Genomic DNA, 12,053 nt, shown 5'->3' with positions numbered 1-12,053 from the left:
GGCTCCATTCTTTCCATCCAGAACTTAGGAGACTATTGGTACATCATGGAAACTCGTGCAACCAAGGCTCCATTGTTACGGTCCATAACCGAAGAGACCATTGTGACATCTTGAACCCTCGTGGAACGAAGGCTCCATTGTTAACCACCAGAACCAAGGAGACCATTGTGACATCATGGAACCTCGTGGAACCAAGGCTCCATTGTTATCGTCCAGAACCAAGGAGACCATTGTGACATCATGGAACCTCATGGAACCAAGGCTCCATTGTTAACATTCGAGAACCAAGGAGACCATTGTGACATCATGGAACCTCGTGGAACCAAGGCTCCATTCTTAACAGTCGAGTACCAAGGAGACCATTGTGACATCATGGAACCTCGTGGAACCAAGGCTCCATTGTTAACTACCAGAACCAAGGAGGCCATTGTGACATCATGGAACCTCATGGAAGCAAGGCTCCATTGTTACAATTCAGAACCAACGAGACCATTGTGACATCATGGAACCTTGTGGAACCAAGGCTCCATTGTTACCGTCCATAACCGAGGAGACCATTGTGACATCATGGAACCACATGGAACCATGGCTCCTATCTTTCCATCCAGAACCAAGGAGACCATTGTGACATCATGGAACCTCGTGGAACCAAGGCTCCATTGTTACGGTCCATAACCGAAGAGACCATTGTGACATCTTGGAACGTCGTGGAACCAAGGATCCATTGTTACCCACCAGAACCAAGGAGACCATTGTGACATCATGGAACCTCATGGAAACAAGGATCCATTTTTACCATCCAGAACCGAGGAGACCATTGTGACATCATGGAACCTCCTTGAACCAAGGCTCCATTGTTATCGTACAGAACCGAGAAGACTATTGTGACATCATGGAACCTCCTTGAATCAGGGCTCCATTGTTACCATCCAGAACCGAGGAGACCATTGTGACATCGTGGAACCTCGTGGAACCAGGCTCCATTGTTACCGTCCAGAACCAAGGAGACCCTTGTGACATCATGGAACCTAGTGGAACCAAGGCTCCACGGTTAACAGTCGAGAACCAAGGAGATACATGTGACATCATGGAACCTCGTGGAAACAAAGGCTCAATTGTTCCCGTCCAGAACCAATGAGACCATTGAGAAATCATGGAACCTCATGGAAGCAAGGCTCCATTGTTAACAGTCGAGAACCAAGGAGACCATTGTGACATTATGGAACGTCATGGAACCAAGGCTCCATTCTTAACAGTCGAGAACCAAGGAGACCATTGTGACATCATGGAACCTCATGGAACCAGGGCTCCATTGTTCCCGTCCAGAACTAAGGAGACCCTTGTGACATCATGGAACCTCATGGACACCAGGCTCCATCCTTACCGTCCAGAACCAAGGAGATCCTTTTGACATCATGAAACCTCATGGCACCAAGGCTCTATTGTTACAATCCAGAACCAAGGAGACCCTTGTGACATCATGGAACCTCGTGGAACCAAGGCTCCACTGTTAACAGTCGAGAACGAAAGAGATACATGTGACATCACGGAACCTCTTGGAACCAAGGTCCCATTGTTACCGTCCATAACCAAGGAGACCATTGTGACATCATGGAACCTCGTGGAACCAAGGCTCCATTGTTACCGTCCATAGCCGAGGAGATCATTGTGACATCATGGAACCTCGTGGAAGCATGGCTCCATTCTTTCCGTCCAGAACTTAGGAGACTATTGGTACATCATGGAACCTCGTGGAACCATGGCTGCATTGTTACAGTCCATAACCAAAGAGACCACTGTGACATCATGGAACCTCATGGAAGCAAGGCTCCATTCTTACCATTCAGAACCAAGGAGACCATTGTGACATCATGGAACCTTGTGGAACCAAGGCTCCATTATTACCGTCCATTACCGAGGAGACCATTGTGACATCATGGAACCTCGTGGAACCAATGCTCCACTGTTAACAGTCGAGAACCAAGGAGATACATGTGACAACACGGAACCTCGTGGAACCAAGGCTCCATTGTTACCGTCCAGAGCCAAGGAGACCATTGTTACATCATGGAACCTCTTGGAAGCAAGGCTCCATTGTTGCCCTCCAGAACCAATGAGAACATTGTGACATCATGGAACCTCGTGTAACCAAGGCTCCATTTTTAACAGTCGAGAACGAAGGAGACCATTGTGACATCATGGAACCTCGTGGAACGAGGGCTTCATTGCGACCGTCTCAAATCTAGTAGATCATTGTGACATCATGGAACCTCATGGAACCAGGCATCCATTCCTTCCGTCCAGAACTGAGGAGACTATTGTGACATCATGGAACCTCGTGGAACCAAGGCTCCATTGTTATCGTCCATAACCGAGGAGACCCTTGTGACATCATGGAACCTCGCGGAACCAAGGCTCCATTCTTTCCGTTCAGACCTTAGGAGACTATTGGTACATCATGGAACCTCGTGGAACAAGGGCTCAATTTTTACGGTCCATAACCGAAGAGACCATTGTGACATCTTGGAACCTCCTGGAACCAAGGCTCCATTATTACCCACCAGAACCAAGGAGACCATTGTGACATCATGGAACCTCGTGGAACCAGGGCTCCATTATTACCGTCCAGAACCAAGGAGACCATTGGGACATCATGGAACCTCGTGGAACCAAGGCTCAATTGTTATCCTCCAGAACCAAGGAGACCATTATGATATCATGGAACCTCGTGGAAAAAAGTCTCCATTTTTACCGTCCAGAACCAAGGAGACCATAGGGACATCATGGAACCTTGTGGAACCAAGGCTCAATTGTTACCCTCCAGAACCAAGGAGACCATTGTGACATCATGGAACCTCATGGAACCAAGGCTTCATTCTTACCCTCCAAAACCAAGGAGAGCATTGTGACATCATGGAACCTCGTGGAACCAAGGCTCCATTGTTCCCATCCAGAACCAATGAGACCATTGTGACATCATGGAGCCTCGTGGAACCAAGGCTCCATTCTAACGGTCCATAACCGAAGAGACCATTGTGACATCATGGAACCACATGGAACCAAGGCTCCATTCTTAACAGTCGAGAACCAAGGAGACCATTGTGACATCATGGAACCTCGTTGAACCAGGGCTCCATTGTTACCACCCAGAACCAAGGAGACCATTGTGACATCATGGAACCTTGTGGAAAAAAGGCTCCATTGTTCCCGTCCAGAACCAAGGAGACCATTGGGACATCATGGAACCTCGTGGAACCAAGGCTCCACTGTTAACAGTCGAGAACCAAGGAGATACATGTGACATCACGGAACCTCTTGGAAGCAAGGCTCCATTGTTACCGTCCAGAACCAAGGAGGCCATTGTGACATCATGGAACATCGTGGAACCAAGGCTCCATTGTTCCCATCCAGAACCAATGAGACCATTGTGACATCATGGAATCTCATGGAACCAAGGCTCCATTTTTAACTGTCGAGAACCAAGGAGACCATTGTGACAGCATGGAACCTCGTGGAACCAAGGCTCCATTGTTACCGTCCAGAACCAATGAGACCATTGTGACATCATGGAATCTCATGGAACCAAGGCTCCATTGTTAACTGTCGAGAACCAAGGAGACCACTGTGACGTCATGGAACCTCGTGGAACCAAGGCTCCATTGTTCCCGTCCAGAACCAATGAGACCATTGTGACATCATGGAACCTCGTGGAACCAAGGCTCCATTCTTAATAGTAGAGAACCAAGGAGGCCATTGTGACATCTTGGAACCTCATGGAACCAGGTATCCATTCTTTCCGTCCAGAACTGAGGAGACTATTGGTACATCATGGAACCTCGTGGAACCAAGGCTGCATTGTTACCGTCCATAACCAAAGAGACCATTGTGACATCATGGAACCTCATGGAACCAAGGCTCCATTGTTACCCACCAGAACCACGGAGACCATTGTGACATCATGGAACCTCATAGAAGCAAGGCTCCATTGTTACCATTCAGAACCAAGGAGACCATTGTGACATCATGGTATCTCATGGAACCAAGGCTCCATTGTTAACTGTCGAGAACCAAGGAGACCATTGTGACATCATGGAACCTCGTGGAAGCAAGGCTCCATTGTTACCCACCAGCACCAAGGAGACCATTGTGACATCATGGAACCTCATGGAAACAAGGCTCCATTGTTACAGTTCAGAACCAAGGAGACCATTGTGACATCTTGGAACCTTGTGGAACCAAGGCTCCATTGTTACCCACCAGAACCAAGGATACCGTTGGGACATCGTGGAACTTCATGGAACCAGGGCTCCATCGTTACCGTCCAGAACCGAGGAGACCATTGTGACATCATGGAACCTCGTAGAACCAAGGCTCCATTGTTATCGTCCAGAACCGAGAAGACCATTGTGACATCATGGAACCTCCTTGAACCAGGGCTCCATTTTTACCATCCAGAACCGAGGAGACCATTGTGACATCATGGAACCTCGTGGAACCAGGGCTCCATTGTTACCGTCCAGAACAAAGGAGACCATTGGGACATCATGGAACCTCGTGGAACCAAGGCTCCCTTCTTAACAGTCGAGAACCAAGGAGACCATTGTGACATCATGGAACCTCATGGAACCAAGGCTTCATTGTTACCCTCCAAAACCAAGGAGAGCATTGTGACATCATGGAACCTCGTAGAACCAAGGCTCCATTGTTATCGTCCAGAAGCGAGAAGACCATTGTGACATCATGGAACCTCCTTGAACCAGGGCTCCATTTTTACCATCCAGAACCGAGGAGACCATTGTGCCATCATGGAACCTCGTGGAACCAGGGCTCCATTGTTACCGTCCAGAACCAAGGAGACCATTGGGACATCATGGAACCTCGTGGAACCAAGGCTCCATTCTTAACAGTCGAGAACCAAGGAGACCATTGTGACATCATGGAACCTCGTGGAACCAGGGCTTCATTGCGACCGTCTAAAATCTAGTAGACCATTGTGACATCATGGAACCTCATGGAACCAGGGATCCATTCTTTTCGTCCAGAACTGAGGAGACTTTTCTGACATCATGGAACCTCGTGGAACCAAGGCTCCATTCTTTCCGCCCAGAACATAGGAGACTATTGGTACATCATGGAACCTCGTGGAACCAAGGCTCCATTCTTTCCGCCCAGAACATAGGAGACTATTGGTACATCATGGAACCTCGTGGAACCAAGGCTCCATTGTTACGGTCCATAACCGAAGAGACCATTGTGACATATGGGAACGTCCTGGAACCAAGGCTCCATTATTACCCACCAGAACCAAGGAGACCCTTGTGACATCATGGAACCTCGTAGAACCAAGGCTCCACTGTTACCGTCCAGAACCGAGGAGACCATTGGGACATCATGGAACCTTGTGGAACCAAGGCTCAATTGTTACCCTCCAGAACCAAGGAGACCATTGTGACATCATGGAACCTCATGGAAGCAAGGCTTCATTCTTACCGTCCAAAACGAAAGAGACCCTTGTGACATCATGGAACCTCGTGGAACCAAGGCTCCACTGTTAACAGTCGAGAACCAAAGAGATACATGTGACATCACGGAACCTCTTGGAACCTAGGCTCCATTGTTACCGTCCGGAACCAATGAGACCATTGTGACATCATGGAACCTCGTGGAACCAAGGCTCCATTGTTACTGTCCAGTAGCAAAGAGACCATTGTGACATCATGGAACCTAATGGAACCAAGGCTCCATTGTTAACAGTCGAGAACCAAGGAGACCATTGTGACATCATGGAACCTCATGGAACCAAGGCTTCATTGTTACCCTCCAAAACCAAGGAGAGCATTGTGACATCATGGAACCTAGTGGAACCAAGGCTCCATTGTTCCCGTCCAGAACCAATGAGACCATTGTGACATCATGGAACCTCATGGAACCAAGGCTCCATTGTTAACAGTCGAGAACCAAGGAGACCATTGTGACATCATGGAACCTCGTGGAACCAAGGCTCCATTGTTCCCGTCAAGAACCAATGAAAACATTGTGACATCATGGAACCACATGGAACCAAGGCTCCATTGTTAACAGTCGAGAACAAAGGAGACCATTGTTACATCATGGAACCTCCTTGAACCAGGGCTCCATGGTTACCACGTAGAACCGAGGAGACCATTGTGACATCATGGAACCTCGTTGAACCAAGTCTCCATTGTGACCGTCCAGAACCAATGAGACCATTGTGACATCATGGAACCTCGTGGAACCAATTCTCCATTGTGACCGTCCAGAACCAATGAGACCATTGTGACATCATGGAACCTCGTTGAAGCAAGGCTCCATTCTTAACAGTCGAGAACCAAGGAGACCATCGTGACATCATGGAACCTCGTTGAACCAAGGCTCCATTGTTACCTTCCAGAACAGATGAGACCATTGTGACATCATGGAACCTCGTGGAAGCACGGCTCCATTGTTACACTCCAGAACCCAGGAGATCCTCGCGACATCTTTGAACCTCGTGGAACCAAGGATTCATTGTTACCTTCCTGAACCGAGGAGACCATTGTGACATCATGGAACCTCGTGGAACCAAGACTCCATTGTTAGGAGTCGAAAACAAACGAGACCATTGCGACATCATGGAACCTCGTGGAACCAAGGATTCACTGTTCCCGTCCAGAACCAAGGAGACAATTGTGATATCATAGAACTCAGTGGAACCAAGGCTCCATTGCTACCCTCCAGAACCAAGGAGACCATTGTGACATCATGGAACCTCGTGGAACCAGGGCCCTTTTTATAATGTCCAGAACCGTGGAGATCCTTGTGACATCATCGAACCTCAAGGAACCAAGGCTCCATTGTTAACAGTCGAGAACCAAGGAGACCATTGTGACATCATGGAACCTCGAGGAACTAAGGCTCCATTGTTACACTCCAGAACCAAGGAGATCCTCATGAAATCTTTGAACCTCGTGGAACCAAGGATTCATTGTTACAGTCCAGAACCAAGGAGACCATTGTGACATCATGGAACCTCATGGAACCAAGGGTCCATTGTTACCATGCAGAAACAAGGAGTCCATTGTGACATCATGGAGCCAAGTGCAACAAAAGCTCCACTGTTACCGTCCAGAACCAAGGAGATCCTTTTGACATCCCAGGACCTCATGGAACCAAGGCTCCATTGTTAACAGTCGAGAGCCAAGGAGACAATTGTGACATCATGGAACCTCGTGGAACCAAGGCTCCATTCTTAATAGTCTAAAACCAAGGAGACCATTGTGACATCATGGAACCTCCTAGAACCAGGGCTCCATTGTTACCATCCAGAACCGAGGAGACCATTGTGACATCATGGAACCTCGTGGAGCCAAGGCTCCATTGTTATTGCCCAGAACCAAAAAGACCATTGTGACATCATGGAACCTCGTTGAACTAAGGCTCCATTGTTACCCTCCAGAACCGATGAGACCATTGTGACATCCTGGAACCTCGTGGAAGCACGGCTCCATTGTTACACTCCAGAACCCAGGAGATCCTCGCGACATCTTTGAACCTCATGGAACCAAGGATTCATTGTTACCTTCCTGAACCGAGGAGACCATTGTGACATCATGGAACCTCGTGGAACCAAGACTCCATTGTTAGGAGTCGAAAACAAAGGAGACCATTGTGACATCATGGAACCTCGTGGAACCAAGGATTCATTGTTACCGTCCAGAACCAAGGAGACAATTGTGATATCATAGAACTCAGTGGAACCAAGGCTCCATTGCTACCCTCCAGAACCAAGGAGACCATTGTGACATCATGGAACCTCGTGGAACCAGGGCCCTTTTTATAATGTCCAGAACCGTGGAGATCCTTGTGACATAATGGAACCTCAAGGAACTAAGGCTCCATTGTTACACTCCAGAACCAAGGAGATCCTCATGAAATCTTTGAACCTCGTGGAACCAAGGATTCATTGTTACAGTTCAGAACCAAGGAGACCATTGTGACATCATGGAGCCAAGTGGAACAAAAGCTCCATTTTTACCGTCCAGAACCAAGGAGATCCTTTTGACATCTCAGGACCTCATGAAACCAAGGCTCCATTGTTAACAGTCGAGTGCCAAGGAGACCATTCTGACATCATGGAACCTCGTGGAACCAAGGCTCCATTGTAACTCTCTAGAACCGAGGAGACCATTGTGACATCATGGAACCTCGTGGAACCAAGGCTGCATTGTTACTCTCCAGAAGCAAGGAAATACTTCTGACATCATGGAACCTCGTGGAACCAAGGCTCCATTGTTACCCTCCAAAACCAAGGAGACTATTGTGACACATGGAACCTCATGGAACCAAGCCTCCACTGTTACAGTCCATAACCAAGGAGAAGCTTGTGACATCATGGAACCTCGTGGAACCAAGGCTCCATTGTTACGGTCCGGAAGCAAGGAGAACATTGTGACATCATGGAACCTCGTGGAACCAAGGCTCCATTGTAACTGTCCAGAAGCAAGGAGATACTTGTGACATCATGGAACCTCGCGGTAGCGAGGCTCCATTGTTACCGTCCAGAACCAAGGTGACCATTCTGACATCCTGGAACCTCGTGGAACCAAGGCTCCATTGTAACTCTCCAGAACCAAGGAGACTATTGCGACACATGGAACCTCATGGAACCAAGGCTCCACTGTTACAGTCCATAACCAAGGAGAAGCTTGTGACATCATGGAACCTCATGGAACCAAGGCTCCATTGTTACGGTCCAGAAGCAAGGAGAACATTGTGACATCATGGGACATCGTGGAACCAAGGCTCCATTGTTACTGTCCAGAAGCAAGGAGATACTTGTGATATCATGGAACCTCGTGGTAGCAAGGCTGCATTGTTACGGTCCAAGGCTCCATTTTTAACAGTCGAGAACCAAGGAGACCATTGTGACATTATGGAACCACATGGAACCAAGGCTCCATTCTTAACAGTTGAGAACAAAGGAGACCATTGTGACATCATGGAACCTCCTTGAACCAGGGCTCCATTGTTACCACCCAGAACCGAGGAGACCATTGTGACATCATGGAACCTCGTGGAACCAAGGCTCCATTGTTACCGTCCAGAACCAAGGAGACCATTGTGACGTCATGGAACCTCGTGGAACCAAGATTCCATTTCTATCCAGTGAAGCTTCATGGAACCAAGGAACCAATGTGGCACAGCATGGTTGCATGGAACCAATGGTCCACAGAGATAGTGCGGATTCAAGGAGACCATGGTGATGCTGTGGAACCTCATGGAACCAAGGGGCCATTGTGACGCAGCAGAATCTCTTGGAATCAAGGCAACCGGCTTACACTATGGAACCTCATGGAGCCAAGGGTCCACTGTGACATTGTGGGGCATCTTTGGAACAAAGGACATGGTTGATAGGACAGAAGCTCCTGGAAACTATGGGACATTGTGACACTGCAGAGCCTCATGGAAACAAGGAGACCCCTGTGACACTGAGAACCTTATGGAACCAAGCAGCCATTTTCACCCTACAGAACCAAGGAGACCATTGCTGACAGTACAAAACCTCATGGAACTGAGGGGCTCTTGTTATACAGCGAGGCCTCGTGGAACCAAGGGGCCGTTGTGACACTGTGGGGCCCCATGGAACCAAATATTCATGGTGACACAGCAGGGCTGCTTGTAACCAATTGTCCATTGTGATCCTGCAGATCCAAGAGAGCGGGTGACACGATGGCAGTTCATGGAACCAAGGGGCTGCTGTGACACACCAAGGCCTCGTGGAACCAAGGAGAGCATTGTGGCAGTGCAGAACCAAGGAGGCCATTTTAAGAGAACAGAACCAAGGGTCCATTGTTATACAGCAGGGCCTGATGGAACCAAGGGGCCATTGTGAAACTGTGGGGCATAATGGAGTCAAGGACAGCACTGATACTGAAATGTGCTGGATAGAAACCTTCTCACACAGTTCTGAGGATTTGAAAGTAGATATTATTCATTACATACGGCATGGCAGTCATTTGGCTGATCCTACATCCATTTGAGTGCAGTGAACATCGAGTGAAGAATTTTTTGCAGACACACTGATTACATATTCATGAGCTATCCCCACTTCCTTTGACATTATTTGACATAGTTGCACCCCTTATCAGAAGTCTTTATGTGGTTCTTTGGGGTCTGTCTCCAACATCCAGTGTCCTTTTTAGATGGCTGTTCCTCAACTCCTGCTTTTGAGTAAGGGCAATATCATTGCTTTGCATAACTTCTGCTTTGTCAGCCTTGCAGAGCAGAGCTGGCATCCTGCTTGTGCTTTGCATGAGTTACATCCTTTATCTGTTTCTCCAAGGTTGTGCTGTTCTGTTCTACTGCCCTCATCAAGTCCCCCCTTTTCTTGAGACTCAGTTCCTTATGGGCACCGGTCTCTCAATATCTCTATTTTGTTTTATAGTGTAGGGCACTATAACACTGAATCATGATGCAAGCTAAATCCATACAGCAATTATTGTGGTGACCATTATAAACAGATGTTTTAACCAAACCCAGCTGGGTAACCATGAAGGAAATTTGTCCCAGATTTCTTTAAATCCCCAGGAGGTTTCATCTTGAGCTGTGCGTTGAAAGAATTTTTAAACTATAACACTCTGTCCCAAAGTCAGTTCTTTAGCTTTCTGGATGAAGAGAATAGCTGCTACTGCCCTCAGACAGCCCAGCAGCTCTGGCTGACATTGTCTGGTTGCTGTGAAAAGTAGGCACAGCCCTGCTCCAGTCCCCAGGACCTGTGACAGCACTCCCCATGCTGGGTTTTGTCTCTCACATGGAAAAAACAGATCCAATGGGTCCATGGGGTTTGAGAGTCCCAAAACAGGGCCCGCATGAGGGCTCGCTGGAGCTGTGAAAAGGCAGCCCATGCCACACCAGTCCAGACTATAAAGCCCTGCTGAGCTGCCTGAGCTCACACAGAGGCTTTAGCAGCAGCCCATAATTGCTGATGCACAGCTGACATCATCCCACACCCCGAGAAATGCCTCTGACTCTCTCATTGTTCATGGCTGTGGGACTTGCCAAATTGCTTCTTTTCCTTCCTGTCCCAACCTCCTTTGTCCCTGGAGGATTTTGAATCCCAGGTAGGGTTCTGTGCTCTGGACTGTTTGTACTCTGTATCCACTTAGTCCCAGAAAATTCCACAATGCCACAGTCTGATCCCTGAACTGCTGCTGAGTTTCAGTTTCAGAGATGAATGCCATCTCCAGACTGGAACAAGACTCCAAAGAGGGTTCTGATGTTTCCATTCCTCCAGTTCTTTTGCCACTTGGTTTCCATATATCATGGGGGTATTTTTAAACTCCTGGGGTAGAACTGGCCAAGTCAGCTGGGCTCTTCTCACTGTGTTTGGACTGTCCCATTCAGAAGTAAATAGTTCTTGACTTTCACTACTCCAAGAGATACAGAAAAAGCCACTTTCAAATTCTACACTCTCAACCATTTTAATTTTTCACTCTAGCTTGTTAGCAAGGTACAAAGATTTGCTACGGACGGGTGTATATCTTCTACTGTCTCATGTATGGCTCTAGGATCCTGTACCAGCCACTAATCCTCTCCATTTGCCTTCTTAACTGCAAAATAAGGCTATTAAATTTGGATTCATATTCCTTCAACAGGCCTCATTTTATAAATTTTTCTTTTATAAATCTAATCTTTCTTTTCTTTTATAAATCTATCCAAGGGATAATAACCCCTTACAACTTTCTTTTCTCAAAGGGTATTGCTTCTGCCTTACTGGTCCTGCTCAGGGTTTCAATTTGTTTCTCACAGGCTCTGCTTTTCTGGGTCACTGGGGCACCTCTCCAGTCCAGACTAGCAGATTTACTGCATCCTCAAGTGATACAGATGGCAGATGGATCACATCTGAAGATTGGAGTGCAAAAACAGAGGCTTCCACATGATTAGATTTTGGAGTAATAACCTGCATTTTGCCATCTTAATCTTGATTTTAGCATTCAGGTTTTCCAAGAAATTGTCCAAGGAGAGGCTTAAGTAAATGGAGTAGATACAAAAAC

This window comes from Vidua chalybeata, unplaced genomic scaffold (assembly GCF_026979565.1).
Source record: "Vidua chalybeata isolate OUT-0048 unplaced genomic scaffold, bVidCha1 merged haplotype W_reject_6, whole genome shotgun sequence".
Lineage (NCBI taxonomy): Eukaryota > Metazoa > Chordata > Aves > Passeriformes > Viduidae > Vidua > Vidua chalybeata.
The sequence above is the reverse complement of the archived record's forward strand: the minus strand, read 5'-3'. Positions refer to the sequence as shown.